A 15,544-nucleotide genomic window follows, 5' to 3' on the forward strand; every position below is an offset into this window, starting at 1 on the left:
TGTCTTTGGCTGTGGAGTTTTTAGCGCCTTGAGTGAGGAGCTGCATGTTAGTTTTGTGTGGTTGCTCAAGCTGCTTGTTTCCATCCCACTGGGCTCAGTGGGCATGGAACCGGAAGTGACCAAACAGGGTTTCCTAGATAGCTGCCAGGACAGCTGATGGTATGTGAAGTGCATGAGGCAGGTGGAGTTGTTTTGGCAGTGGAAGAGCTGTGCTACTGCTTCGGGCAGTTGCCATTCACCACCACACTACCTTCCCTAGGTGTCATAGCCACTTTCAGACATATGTGCTGCCAGAGCACTTGGTTTCCAAGGCAGCGGGAAATGGCTTGGGCTCTGAACTTGTCTTTGGCTGTGGAGTTTTGAGCGACTTGAGTGAGGAGCTCCATGTTAGTTTTGTGTGGGTGCTCAAGCTGCTTGATTCCATCCCACTGGGCTCAATGGGCATTGGCCCTGTAGTGAGCAAACAGGGTTTCCTATCTAGCTGCCAGGACACTGATGGTATCTAAATTCTGTGAGGCAGGTTGAATTGTTTTGGCACTAGAAGAGCTGTGCTGCTGCTTCGGGCAGTTGCCATTCACCACCACACTACCTTCCTTAGGTGTCATAGCCACTTTCAGACCTATGTGCTGCCAGAGCACTTGGTTTCTATGGCAGCGGGAAATGGCTTGGGTGATGAACTTGTCTTTGGCTGTGGAGTTTTGAGCGCCTTGAGTGAGGAGCTGCATGTTAGTTTTGTGTGGTTACTCAAGCTGCTTGATTCCATCCCACTGGGCTCAAAGGGCATTGGACAGGAAGTGAGCAACAGGGTTTCCTAGATACTTGCCAGGACAGCTGATGGTATGAGAAGTGCATGAGGAAGGTGGAGTTGTTTTGGCACTGGAAGAGCTGTGCTGCTGCTTCGGGCAGTTGCCATTCAATACCACCACACTCCCTTCCCTAGGTGTCATAGCCACTTTCAGACATATGTGCTGCCAGAGCACTTGGTTTCCATGGCAGCGGGAAATGGCTTGAGCCCTGAACTTGTCTTTGGCTGTGGAATTTTGAGCGCCTTGAGTGAGGAGCTGCATGTTATTTTTGTGTGGGTGCTCAAGCTGCTTGATTCCATCCCACTGGGCTCAATGGACATTGGACCAGAAGTGAGCAAACAGGGTTTCCTAGATACTTGCCAGGACAGCTGATGGTATGTGAAGTGCATGAGGCAGGTGGAGTTGTTTTGGCAGTGGAAGAGCTGTGCTGCTGCTTCGGGCAGTTGCCATTCACCACCACACTACCTTCCCTAGGTGTCATAGCCACTTTCAGACATATGTGCTGCCAGAGCACTTGGTTTCCATGGCAGCGGGAAATGTTTTTCGCCATGAACTTCTCTTTGGCTGTGGAGTTTTGAGCGCCTTGAGTGAGGAGGTGCATGTTAGTTTTGTGTGGGTGCTCAAGCCTCTTGATTCCATCCCACTGGGCTCAATGGGCATTGGACTGGAAGTGACCAAACAGGGTTTCCTAGATAGCTGCCAGGACAGCTGATGGTATGTGAAGTGCATGAGGCAGGTGGAGTTGTTTTGGCAGTGGAAGAGCTGTGCTGCTGCTTCGGGCAGTTGCCATTCACCACCACACTACCTTCCCTAGGTGTCATAGCCACTTTCAGACATATGTGCTGCCAGAGCACTTGGTTTCCATGGCAGCGGGAAATGTTTTTCACCATGAACTTGTCTTTGGCTGTGGAGTTTTGAGCGCCTTGAGTGAGGAGCTCCATGTTAGTTTTGTGTGGATGCTCAAGCTGGTTGATTCCATCCCACTGGGCTCAAAGGGCATTGGACCGGAAGTGAGCAAACAGGGTTTCCTAGATAACAGCCAGAATAGCTGATGCTATCTGAATTTTGTGAGGCAGGTGGAGTTGTTTTGGCAGTGGAAGAGCTGTGCTGCTGCTTCGGGCAGTTGCCATTCACCACCACACTACCTTCCCTAGGTGTCATAGCCACTTTCAGACATATGTGCTGCCAGAGCACTTGGTTTCCAAGGCAGCGGGAAATGGCTTGGACTCTGAACTTGTCTTTGGCTGTGGAGTTTTGAGCGCCATGAGTGATGAGCTGCATGTTAGTTTTGTGTGGGTGCTCAAGCTGCTTGATTCCATCCCACTGGGCACAATGGGCATTGGACCGGAAATGAGCAAACAGGGTTTCCTAGATAGCTGCCAGGACAGCTGATGGTATGTGAAGTGCATGAGGCAGGTGGAGTTGTTTTGGCACTGGAAGAGCTGTGCTGCTGCTTCGGGCAGTTGCCATTCACCACCACACTACCTTCCCTAGGTGTCATAGCCACTTTCAGACATATCTGCTGCCAGAGCACTTGGTTTCTATGGCAGCGGGAAATGGCTTGGGTGATGAACTTGTCTTTGGCTGTGGAGTTTTGAGCGCCTTGAGTGAGCAGCTCCATGTTAGTTTTGTGTGGGTGCTCAAGCTGCTTGTTTCCATCCCACTGGGCTCAATGGGCATTGGACCGGAAGTGAGCAAACAGGTTTCCTAGATAGCTGCCAGGACAGCTGATGGTATGTGAAGTGCATGAGGCAGGTGGAGTTGTTTTGGCACTGGAAGAGCTGTGCTGCTGCTTCGGGCAGTTGCCATTCAATACCACACTACCTTCCCTAGGTGTCATAGCCACTTTCAGACATATGTGCTGCCAGAGCACTTGGTTACCATGGCAGCGGGAAATGGCTTGGGCTCTGAACTTGTCTTTGGCTGTGGAGTTTTGAGCGCCTTGAGTGAGGAGCTCCATGTTAGTTTTGTGTGTGTGCTCAAGCTCTTGATTCCATCCCACTGGGCTCAATGGGCATTGGACCGGAAGTGAGCAAACAGAGTTTCCTAGATAGCTGCCAGGACAGCTGATGGTATGTGAAGTTCATGAGACAGGTGGAGTTGTTTTGGCACTGGAAGAGCTGTGCTGCTGCTTCGGGCAGTTGCCATTCACCACCACACTACCTTCCCTAGGTGTCATAGCCATTTTCAGACATATGTTCTGCCAGAGCACTTGGTTTCCATGGCAGCGGGAAATGGCTTGGGTACTGAACTTGTCTTTGGCTGTGGAGTTTTGAGCGCCATGAGCAAAGAGCTCCATGTTAGTTTTGTGTGGGTGCTCAAGCTTCTTGTTTCCATCCCACTGGGCTCAATGGGCATGGAACCGGAAGTGAGCAAACAGGGTTTCCTAGATAGCTGCCAGGACAGCTGATGGTATGTGAAGTGCACGAGGCAGTTGAATGTTTTGGCAGTGGAAGAGCTGTGCTGCTGCTTCGGGCAGTTGCCATTCACCACCAAACTACCTTCCCTCGATGTCATAGCCACTTTCAGACATATGTGCTGCCAGTGCACTTGGTTTCCATGGCAGCGGGAAATGGTTTGGGCCCTGAACTTGTCTTTGGCTGTGGAGTTTTGAGCACTTTAAGTGAGAAGCTCCCTGTTAGTTTTGTGTGGGTGCTCAAGCTGCTTGATTCGATCCCACTGGGCTCAATGGGCATGGGACCGGAAGTGAGCAAACAGGGTTTCCTAGATAACTGCCAGGACAGCTGATGGTATGTGAAGTGCATGAGGCAGGTGGAGTTGTTTTGGCACTGGAAGAGCTGTGCTGCTGCTTCGGGCAGTTGCCATTCACCACCACACTACCTTCCCTAGGTGTCATAGCCACTTTCAGACATATGTGCTGCCAGAGCACTTGGTTTCCATGACAGCGGGAAATGGCTTGAGCACTGAACTTTTCTTTGGCTGTGGATTTCTGAACGTCTTGAGTGAGGAGCTCCATGTTCGTTTTGTGTGGGTGCTCAAGCTACTTGATTCCATCCCACTGGGCTCAATGGGCATGGGACCGGAAGTGAGCAAACAGGGTTTCCTACTTAGCTGCTAGGACAGCTGATGGTATGTGAAGTGCATGAGGCAGGTGGAGTTGTTTTGGCAGTGGAAGAGGTGTGCTGCTGCTTCGGGCAGTTGCCATTCACCACCACACTACCTTCCCTAGGTGTCATAGCCACTTTCAGACATATGTGCTGCCAGAGCACTTGGTTTCCATGGCAGCGGGAAATGGCTTGGGCGCTGAACTTGTCTTTGGCTGTGGAGTTTTGAGCGCCTTGAGTGAAGAGCTGTATGTTAGTTTTGTGTGGGTGCTCAAGCTGCTTGATTCCATCCCACTGGGCTCAATGGGCATGGAACCGGAAGTGAGAAAACAGGGTTTCCTACATAGCTGCCAGGACAGCTGATGGTATGTGAAGTGCACGAGGCAGTTGAATGTTTTGGCAGTGGAAGAGCTGTGCTGCTGCTTCGGGCAGTTGCCATTCACCACCAAACTACCTTCCCTAGGTGTCATAGCCACTTTCAGACATATGTGCTGCCAGTGCACTTGGTTTCCATGGCAGCGGGAAATGGCTTGGGCCCTGAACTTGTCTTTGGCTGTGGAGTTTTGAGCGCTTTAAGTGAGAAGCTCCCTGTTAGTTTTGTGTGGGTGCTCAAGCTGCTTGATTCCATCCCACTGGGCTCAATGGGCATGGGACCGGAAGTGAGCAAACAGGGTTTCCTAGATAGCTGCCAGGACAGCTGATGGTATGTGAAGTGCATGAGGCAGGTGGAGTTGTTTTGGCACTGGAAGAGCTGTGCTGCTGCTTTGGGCAGTTGCCATTCACCACCACACTAACTTCCCTAGGTGTCATAGCCACTTGCAGACATATGTGGTGCCAGAGCCCTTGGTTTCCATGGCAGCGGGAAATGGCTTGAGCACTGAACTTTTCTTTGGCTGTGGATTTCTGAACGTCTTAAGTGAGGAGCTCCATGTTCGTTTTGTGTGGGTGCTCAAGCTACTTGATTCCATCCCACTGGGCTCAATGGGCATGGGACCGGAAGTGAGAAAACAGGGTTTCCTACATAGCTGCCAGGACAGCTGATGGTATGTGAAGTGTATGAGGCAGGTGAAATTGTTTTGGCACTGGAAGAGCTGTGATGCTGCTTCGGGCAGTTGCCATTCAATACCACCACACTACCTTCCCTAGGTGTCATAGCCACTTTCAGACATATGTGCTGCCAGAGCCCTTGGTTTCCATGGCAGCGGGAAATGGCTTTAATAGCTCTGAACTTGCCTTTGGCTGTGGAGTTTTGAGCGCCTTGAGTGAGGAGCTCCATGTTAGTTTTGTGTGGGTGCTCAAGCTGCTTGATTCCATCCCACTGGGCTCAATGGGCATTGGACCGGAAGTGAGCAAACAGGGTTTCCTAGATAGCTGCCAGGACAGCTGATGGTATGTGAAGTTTGAGGCAGGTGGAGTTTTTTTGGCACTGGAAGAGCTGTGCTGCTGCTTCGGGCAGTTGCCATTCACCACCACACTACCATGCCTAGGTGTAATAGCCACTTTCAGACATATGTGCTGCCAGAGCCCTTGGTTTCCATGGCAGCGGGAAATGGCTTGAGCCTTGAACTTTTCTTTGGCTGTGGAGTTTTGAACGCCATGAGTGAGGAACTCCATGTTAGTTTTGTGTGGGTGCTCAAGCTGCTTGATTCCATCCCACTGGGCTCAATGGGCAATGGACCGGAAGTGAGGAAACAGGGTTTCCTAGGTAGCTGGCAGGATAGCTGATGGTATGTGAAGTGCATGAGGCAGGTGGAGTTGTTTTGGCACTGGAAGAGCTGTGCTGCTGCTTCGGGCAGTTGCCATTCACCACCACACTACCTTCCCTAGGTGTCATAGCCACTTTCAGACATATGTGCTGCCAGAGCACATGGTTTCCATGGCAGCGGGATATGGCTTGGACTCTGAACTTGTCTTTGGCTGTGGAGTTTTGAGCGCCTTGAGTGAGGAGCTGCATGTTCGTTTAGTGTGGGTGCTCAAGCTTCTTCATTCCATCCCATTGGGCTCAATGGGCATGGGACCGGAAGTGAGCAAACGGAGTATCCTAGATAGCTGCCAGGACAGCTGATGGTATGTGAAAATCATGAGGCAGGTGGAGTTGTTTTGGCACTGGAAGAGCTGTGCTGCTGGTTTGGGCAGTTGCCATTCACCACCACACTACCATGCCTAGGTGTCATAGCCACTTTCAGACATATGTGCTGCCAGAGCACTTGGTTTCAATGGCAGCGGGAAATGGATTGGGTGATGAACTTGTCTTTGGTTGTGGAGTTTTGAGCGCCTTGAGTGAGGAGCTCCATGTTAGTTTTGTGTGGGTGCTCAAGCTGCTTGATTCCATCCCACTGTGCTCAATGGGCATTGGACCGGAAGTGAGCAAACAGGGTTTCCTAGATAGCTGCCAGGACAGCTGATGGTATGTGAAGTGCATGAGGCAGGTGGAGTTGTTTTGGCACTGGAAGAGCTGTGCTGCTGCTTCAGGCAGTTGCCATTCACCACCACACTACCTTCCCTAGGGGTCATAGCCACTTTCTGACATATGTGCTGCCAGTGCACTTGGTTTCCATGGCAGCGGGAAATGGCTTGAGCACTGAACTTTTCTTTGGCTGTGGAGTTCTGAACGTCTTGAGTGAGGAGCTGCATGTTAGTTTTGTGTGGGTGCTCAAGCTGCTTGATTCCATCCCACTGGGCTCAATGGGCATTGGACCAGAAGTGAGCAAACAGGGTTTCCTAGATAGCTGCCAGGACAGCTGATGGTATGTGAAGTGCATGAGGCAGGTGGAGTTGTTTTGCACTGAAAGAGCTGTGCTGCTGCTTCGGGAAGTTGCCATTCACCACCACACTACCTTCCCTAGGTGTCATAGCCACTTTCAGACATATGTGCTGCCAGAGCACTTGGTTTCCATGGCAGCGGGAAATGGCTTGGACTCTGAACTTGTCTTTGGCTGTGGAGTTTTGAGCGCCTTGAGTGAGGAGCTCCATGTTCGTTTTGTGTGGGTGCTCAAGCTGCTTGATTCCATCCCCCTGGGCTCAATGGGCAAAGGACCGAAAGTGAGCAAACAGGGTTTCCTAGATAGCTGCCAGGACAGCTGATGGTATGTGAAGTGCATGAGGCAGGTGGAGTTGTTTTGGCACTGGAAGAGCTGTGCTGCTGCTTCGGGCAGTTGCCATTCACCACCACACTACCTTCCCTAGGTGTCATAGCCACTTTCAGACATATGTGCTGCCAGAGCACTTGATTTCCATGGCAGCGGGAAATGGCTTGGGCCCTGAACTTGTCTTTGGCTGTGGAGTTTTGAGCGCCTTGAGTGAGGAGCTGCTTGTTAGTTTTGTGTGGGTGCTCAAGCTGCTTGATTCCATCCCACTGGGCTCAATGGGCAATGGACTAGAAGTGAGCAAACAGGGTTTCCTAGGTAGCTGCCAGGACAGCTGATGGTATGTGAAGTGCATGAGGCTGGTGGATTTTTTTTGGCAGTGGAAGAGCTGTGCTGCTGCTTCGGGCAGTTGCCATTCACCACCATACTACCTTCCCTAGGTGTCATAGCCACTTTCAGACATATGTGGTGCCAGAGCACTTGGTTTCCATGGCAGCGGGAAATGGCTTGAGCACTGAACTTGTCTTTGGCTGTGGAGTTTTGATCGCCTTGAGTGAGGAGCTGCTTGTTAGTTTTGTGTGGCTGCTCAAGCTGCTTGATTCCATCCCACTGGGCTCAATGGGCATGGGACCGGAAGTGAGCAAACAGGGTTTCCTAGTTAGCTGCCAGGACAGCTGATGGTGTGTGAAGTGCATGAGGCAGGTGGAGTTGTTTTGGCACTGGAAGAGCTGTGCTGCTACTTCGGGCAGTTGCCATTGACCACCACACTACCTTCCCTAGGTGTCATAGCCACTTTCAGACATATGTGCTGCCAGAGCACTTGGTTTCCATGGCAGCGGGAAATGGCTTGGGCCATGAACTTGTGATTGGCTGTGGAGTTTTGAGCGCCTTGAGTGAGGAGCTCCATGTTAGTTTTGTGTGGGTGCTCAAGCTGCTTGATTCCATCCCATTGGGCTCAATGGGCATTGGACCGGAAGTGAGCAAACAGGGTTTCCTAGATAGCTGCCAGGACAGCTGATGGTATGTGAAGTGCATGAGGCAGGTGGAGTTGTTTTGCACTGGAAGAGCTGTGCTGCTGCTTCGGGCAGTTGCCATTCACCACCACACTACCTTCCCTAGGTGTCATAGCCACTTTCAGACATATGTGCTGCCAGAGCACTTGGTTTCCATGGCAGCGGGAAATGGCTTGGACTCTGAACTTGTCTTTGGCTGTGGAGGTTTGAGCGACTTGAGTGAGGAGCTGCATGTTCGTTTTGTGTGGGTGCTCAAGCTGCTTGATTCCACCCCACTGGGCTCAATGGGCATTGGACCGGAAGTGACCAAACAGGGTTTCCTAGATAGCTGCCAGGACAGCTGATGGTATGTGAAGTGCATGAGGCAGGTGGAGTTGTTTTGGCACTGGAAGAGCTGTGCTGCTGCTTCGGGCAGTTGCCATTCACCACCACACTACCTTCCCTAGGTGTCATAGCCACTTTCAGACATATCTGCTGTCAGAGCCCTTGGTTTCCATGGCAGCGGGAAATGGCTTGGGCTCTGAACTTGTGTTTGGCTGTGGAGTTTTGAGCGCCTTGAGTGAGGAGCTCCATGTTAGTTTTGTGTGTGTGCTCAAGCTCTTGATTCCATCCCACTGGGCTCAATAGGCATTGGACCGGAAGTGAGCAAACAGAGTTTCCTAGATAGCTGCCAGGACAGCTGATGGTATGTGAAGTGCATGAGGCAGTTGGAGTTGTTTTGGCACTGGAAGAGCTGTGTTGCTGCTTCGGGCAGTTGCCATTCACCACCACACTACCTTCCCTAGATGTCATAGCCACTTTCAGACATATGTGCTGCCAGAGCACTTGGTTTCCATGGCAGCGGGAAATGGCTTGGGCGCTTAAATTGTCTTTGGCTGTGGAGTTTTGAGCGCCTTGAGTGAGGAGCTGCATGTTAGTTTTGTGTTGGTGCTCAAGCTGCTTGATTCCATCCCACTGGGCTCAATGGGCATTGGACCGGAATTGAGCAAACAGGGTTTCCTAGATAGCTGGCAGGACAGCTGATGGTATGTGAAGTGCATGAGGCAGGTGGAGTTGTTTGGCACTGGAAGAGCTGTGCTGCTGCTTCGGGCAGTTGCCATTCACCACCACACTCCCTTCCCTAGGTGTCATAGCCACTTTCAGACATATGTGCTGCCAGAGCACTTGGTTTCCATGGCAGCGGGAAATGGCTTGGACTCTGAACTTGTCTTTGGCTGTGGAGGTTTGAGCGCCTTGAGTGAGGAGCTGCATGTTCGTTTTGTGTGGGTGCTCAAGCTGCTTGATTCCATCCCACTGGGCTCAATGGGCATGGGACCGGAAGTGAGCAAACAGGGTTTCCTAGATAGCTGCCAGGACAGCTGATGGTATGTGAAGTGCATGAGGCAGGTGGAGTTGTTTTGGCACTGGAAGAGCTGCGCTGCTGCTTCGGGCAGTTGCCATTCACCACCACACTACCTTCCCTAGGTGTCATAGCCACTTTCAGACATATGTGCTGCCAGAGCACTTGGTTTACATGGCAGCGGGAAATGGCTTGGACTCTGAACTTGTCTTTGGCTGTGGAGTTTTGAGCGCCTTGAGTGAGGAGCTGCATGTTCGTTTTGTGTTGGTGCTCAAGCTTCTTGATTCCACCCCACTGGGCTCAATGGACATGGGACTGGAAGTGAGCAAACAGGGTTTCCTAGATAACTGCCAGGAGAGCTGATGGTATGTGAAGTGCATGAGGCAGGTGGAGTTGTTTTGGCACTGGAAGAGCTGTGCTGCTGCTTCGGGCAGTTGCCATTCACCACCACACTACCTTCCCTAGGTGTCATAGCCACTTTCAGACATATGTCCTGCCAGAGCACTTGGTTTCCATGGCAGCGGGAAATGGCTTGAGCACTGAACTTGACTTTGGCTGTGGAGTTTTGAGCGCCTTGAGTGAGGAGCTGCATGTTAGTTTTGTGTGGGTGCTCAAGCTGCTTGATTCCATCCCACTGGGCTCAATGGGCATTGGACCGGAAGTGACCAAACAGGGTTTCCTAGATAGCTGGCAGGACAGCTGATGGTATGCGAAGTGCATGAGGCAGGTGGAGTTGTTTTGGCACTGGAAGAGCTGTGCTGCTGCTTCGGGCAGTTGCCATTCACCACCACACTACCTTCCGTAGGTGTCATAGCCACTTTCAGACATATGTGCTGCCAGAGCACTTGCTTTCCATGGCAGCGGGAAATGGCTTGAGCACTGAACTTGTCTTTGGCTGTGGAGTTTTGAGCGCCTTGAGTGAGGAGCTGCATGTTAGTATTGTGTGTGTGCTCAAGCTGCTTGATTCAATCCCACTGGGCTCAATGGGCATTCGACAGGAAGTGAGCAAACAGGGTTTCCTAGATAGCTGCCAGGACAGCTGATGGTATGTGAAGTGCATGAGGCAGGTGGAGTTGTTTGGCACTGGAAGAGCTGTGCTGCTGCTTCGGGCAGTTGCCATTCACCACCACACTACCTTCCCTAGGTGTCATAGCCACTTTCAGACATATGTGGTGCCAGAGCACTTGGTTTCCATGGCAGCGGGAAATGGCTTAAGCACTGAACTTTTCTTTGGCTGTGGAGTTCTCAACGCCTTGAGTGAGCAGCTCCATGTTAGTTTTGTGTGGGTGCTCAAGCTGCTTGATTCCATCCCACTGGGCTCAATTGGCATTGAACCGGAAGTGAACAAACAGGATTTCCTAGATAGCTGCCAGGACAGCTGATGGTATGTGAATTGCATGAGGCAGGTGGAGTTGTTTTGGCACTGGAAGAGCTGTGCTGCTGCTTCGGGCAGTTGCCATTCACCACCACACTACCTTCCCTAGGTGTCATAGCCACTTTCAGACATATGTGCTGCCAGAGCACTTGGTTTCCATGGCAGCGGGAAATGGCTTGGGCCCTGAACTTGTCTTTGTTGTGGAGTTTTGAGCGCCTTGAGTGAGGAGCTGCATGTTAGTTTTGTGTGGGTGCTCAAGCTGCTTGATTCCATCCCACTGGGCTCAATGGGCATTGGACCGGAAGTGAGCAAACAGGGTTTCCTAGATAGCTGCCAGGACAGCTGATGGTATATGAAGTGCATGAGGCAGGTGGAGTTGTTTTGGCACTGGAAGAGCTGTGTTGCTGCTTCGGGCAGTTGCCATTCACCACCACACTACCTTCCCTAGGTGTCATAGCCACTTTCAGACATATGTGCTGCCAGAGCACTTGGTTTCCATGGCAGCGGGAAATGGCTTGGGCTCTGAACTTGTGTTTGGCTGTGGAGTTTTGAGCGCCTTGAGTGAGGAGCTGCATGTTAGTTTTGTGTGGGTGCTCAAGCTGCTTGATTCTATCCCACTGGGCTCAATGGGCATTGGACCGGAAGTGACCAAACAGGGTTTCCTAGATAGCTGACTGGACAGCTGATGGTATGTGAAGTTTGTGATTTGTGTGGAGTTGTTTTGGCACTGGAAGAGCTGTTCTGCTGCTTCGGTCAGTTGCCATTCACCACCACACTACCTTTCCTAGGTGTCATAGCCACTTTCAGACATATGTGCTGCCAGAGCACTTGGTTTCCATGGCAGCGGGAAATGGCTTGGGCCCTGAACTTGTGATTGGCTGTGGAGTTTTGAGCGCCTCGAGTGAGGAGCTGCATGTTAGTTTTGTGTGGGTGCTCAAGCTGCTTGATTCCATCCCACTGGGCTCAATGGGTATGGGACCGGAAGTGAGCAAACAGGGTTTCCTAGATAGCTGCCAGGACAGCTGATGGTATGTGAAGTGCATGAGGCAGGTGGAGTTGTTTTGGCACTGGAAGAGCTGTGCTGCTGCTTCGGGCAGTTGCCATTCACCACCACACTACCTTCCCTAGGTGTCATAGCCACTTTCAGACATATGTGCCAGTAGAGCACTTGGTTTCAATGGCAGCGGGAAATGGCTTGGGCTCTGAACTTGTGTTTGGCTGTGGAGTTTTGAGCGCCTTGAGTGAGGAGCTGCATGTTAGTTTTGTGTGGGTGCTCAAGCTGCTTGATTCCATCCCACTGGGATCAATGTGCATGGGACCGGATTTGAGCAAACAGGGTTTCCTAGATAGCTGCCAGGACAGCTGATGGTATGTGAAGTGCATGAGGCAGGTGGAGTTGTTTTGGCACTGGAAGAGCTGTGCTGCTGCTTCGGGCAGTTGCCATTCACCACCACACTACCTTCCCTAGGTGTCATAGCCACTTTCAGACATATGTGCTGCCAGAGCACTTGGTTTCCATGGCAGCGGGAAATGGCATGGGCGCTGAACTTGTGTTTGGCTGTGGAGTTTTGAGCGCCTTGAGTGAGGAGCTGCATGTTAGTTTTGTGTGGGTGCTCAAGCTGCTTGATTCCATCCCGCTGTTCTCAATGTGCATTGGACCGGAAGTGAGCAAACAGGGATTCCTAGATAGCTGCCAGGACAGCTGATGGTATGTGAAGTTTGTGATTTGTGTGGAGTTGTTTTGGCACTGGAAGAGCTGTGCTGCTGCTTCGGGCAGTTGCCATTCACCACCACACTACCTTCCCTAGGTGTCATAGCCACTTTCAGACATATGTGCTGCCAGAGCACTTGGTTTCCATGGCAGCGGGAAATGGCTTGGGCTCTGAACTTGTGTTTGGCTGTGGAGTTTTGAGCGCCTTGAGTGAGGAGCTCCATGTTAGTTTTGTGTGGGTGCTCAAGCTGCTTGATTCCATCCCACTGTGCTCAAAGGGCTTGGGCCCGGAAGTGAGCAAACAGGGTTTCCTAGATATCTGCCAGGACAGCTGATGGCATGTGAAGTGCATGAGGCAGGTGGAGTTGTTTTGGCACTGGAAGAGCTGTGCTGCTGCTTCGGGCAGTTGCCATTCACCACCACACTACCATGCCTAGGTGTCATAGCCACTTGCAGACATATGTGCTGCCAGAGCACTTGGTTTCCATGGCAGCGGGAAATGGCTTTGGCACTGCACTTGTGTTTGGCTGTGGAGTTTTGAGCGCCTTGAGTGAGGAGCTGCATGTTAGTTTTGTGTGGGTGCTCAAGCTGCTTGATTCCATCCCACTGGGCTCAATGGGTATGGGACCGGAAGTGAGCAAACAGGGTTTCCTAGATAGCTGCCAGGACAGCTGATGGTATGTGAAGTGCATGACGCAGGTGGAGTTGTTTTGGCACTGGAAGAGCTGTGCTGCTGCTTCGGGCAGTTGCCATTCACCACCACACTACCTTCCCTAGGTGTCATAGCCACTTTCAGACATATGTGCTGCCAGAGCACTTGGTTTCAATGGCAGCGGGAAATGGCTTGGGCTCTGAACTTGTGTTTGGCTGTGGAGTTTTGAGCGCCTTGAGTGAGGAGCTGCATGTTAGTTTTGTGTGGGTGCTCAAGCTGCTTGATTCCATCCCACTGGGCTCAATGGGCATGGGACCAGAAGTGACCAAACAGGCTTTCCTAGATAGCTGCCAGGAGGGCTGATGGTATGTGAAGTTTGTGATTTATGTAGAGTTGTTTTGGCACTGGAAGAGCTGTGCTGCTGCTTCGGGCAGTTGCCATTCACCACCACACTACCTTCAATAGGTGTCATAGCCACTTTCAGACATATGTGCTGCCAGAGCACTTGGTTTCCATGGTAGCGGATAATGGCTTGGGCTCTGAACTTGTCTTTGGCTGTGGAGTTTTGGGCGCCTTGAGTGAGGAGCTGCATGTTAGTTTTTTGCAGGTGCTCAAGCTGCTTGATTCTATCCCACTGGGCTCAATAGGCATGGGACCGGAAGTGAGCAAACAGGCTTTCCTAGATAGCTGCCAGGAGGGCTGATGGTATGTGAAGTTTGTGATTTATGTAGAGTTGTTTTGGCACTGGAAGAGCTGTGCTGCTGCTTCGGGCAGTTGCCATTCACCACCACACTACCTTCAATAGGTGTCATAGCCACTTTCAGACATATGTGCTGCCAGAGCACTTGGTTTCCATGGCAGCAGGAAATGGCTTGAGCAATGAACTTGTGTTTGGCTGTGGAGTTTTGAGCGCCTTGAAGGAGGAGCTCCATGTTAGTTTTGTGTGGGTGCTCAAGCTGCTTGATTCCATCCCACTGTGCTCAATGGGCATTGGTCTTGAAGTGAGGGTTTCCTCGATAGCTGCCAGGACAGCTGATGGTATGTGAAGTGCATGAGGCAGGTGGAGTTGTTTTGGCACTGGAAGAGCTGTGCTGCTGCTTCGGGCAGTTGCCATTCACCACCACACTACCATGCCTAGGTGTCATAGCCACTTTCAGACATATGTGCTGCCAGAGCACTTGGTTTCCATGGCAGCAGGAAATGGCTTGAGCAATGAACTTGTGTTTGGCTGTGGAGTTTTGAGCGCCTTGAGGGAGGAGCTCCATGTTAGTTTTGTGTGGGTGCTCAAGCTGCTTGATTCCATCCCACTGTGCTCAATGGGCTTGGGCCCGGAAGTGAGCAAACAGGGTTTCCTAGATATCTACCAGGACAGCTGATGGCATGTGAAGTTCATGAGGCAGGTGGAGTTGTTTTGGCAGTGGGAGAGCTGTGCTGCTGCTTCGGGCAGTTGCCATTCACCACCACACTACCATGCCTAGGTGTCATAGCCACTTGCAGACATATGTGCTGCCAGAGCACTTGGTTTCCATGCCAGCGGGAATTGGCTTTGGCACTGCACTTGTGTTTGGCTGTGGAGTTTTGAGCGCCTTGAGTGAGGAGCTGCATGTTAGTTTTGTGTGGGTGCTCAAGCTGCTTGATTCCATCCCACTGGGCTCAATGTGCATTGGACTGGAAGTGAGCAAACAGGGTTTCCTAGATAGCTGCCAGGACAGCTCATGGTATGTGAAGTGCATGAGGCAGGTGGAGTTGTTTTGGCACTGGAAGAGCTGTGCCGCTGCTTCGGGCAGTTGCCATTCACCACCACACTACCATGCCTAGGTGTCATAGCCACTTTCAGACATATGTGCTGCCAGAGCACTTGGTTTCCATGGCAGCGGGAAATGGCTTTGGCCCTGAACTTGTGATTGGCTGTGGAGTTTTGAGCGCCTTGAGTGAGGAGCTGCATGTTAGTTTAGTGTGGGTGCTCAAGCTGCTTGATTCCATCCCACTGGGCTCAATGTGCATGGGACCGGAAGAGAGCAAACAGGGTTTCCTAGATAGCTGCCAGGGCAGCTGATGGTATGTGAAGTTTGTGATTTATGTGGAGTTGTTTTGGCACTGGAAGAGCTGTGCTGCTGCTTCGGGCAGTTGTCATTCACCACCACACTACCTTCCCTAGGTGTCATAGCCACTTTCAGACATATGTGCTGCCAGAGCACTTGGTTTCAATGGCAGCGGGAAATGGCTTGGGCGCTGAACTTGTGTTTGGCTGTGGAGTTTTGAGCGCCTTGAGTGAGGAGCTGCATGTTAGTTTTGTGTGGGTGCTCAAGCTGCTTGATTCCATCCCGCTGGGCTCAATGTGCATTGGACCGGAAGTGAGCAAACAGGGTTTCCTAGATAGCTGCCAGGACAGCTGATGGTATGTGAAGTTTGTGATTTGTGTGGAGTTGTTTTGGCACTGGAAGAGCTGTGTTGCTGCTTCGGGCAGTTGCCATTCACCACCACACTACCTTCCCTA

This window comes from Ochotona princeps, chromosome 2, assembly GCF_030435755.1.
Source record: "Ochotona princeps isolate mOchPri1 chromosome 2, mOchPri1.hap1, whole genome shotgun sequence".
NCBI lineage: Eukaryota > Metazoa > Chordata > Mammalia > Lagomorpha > Ochotonidae > Ochotona > Ochotona princeps.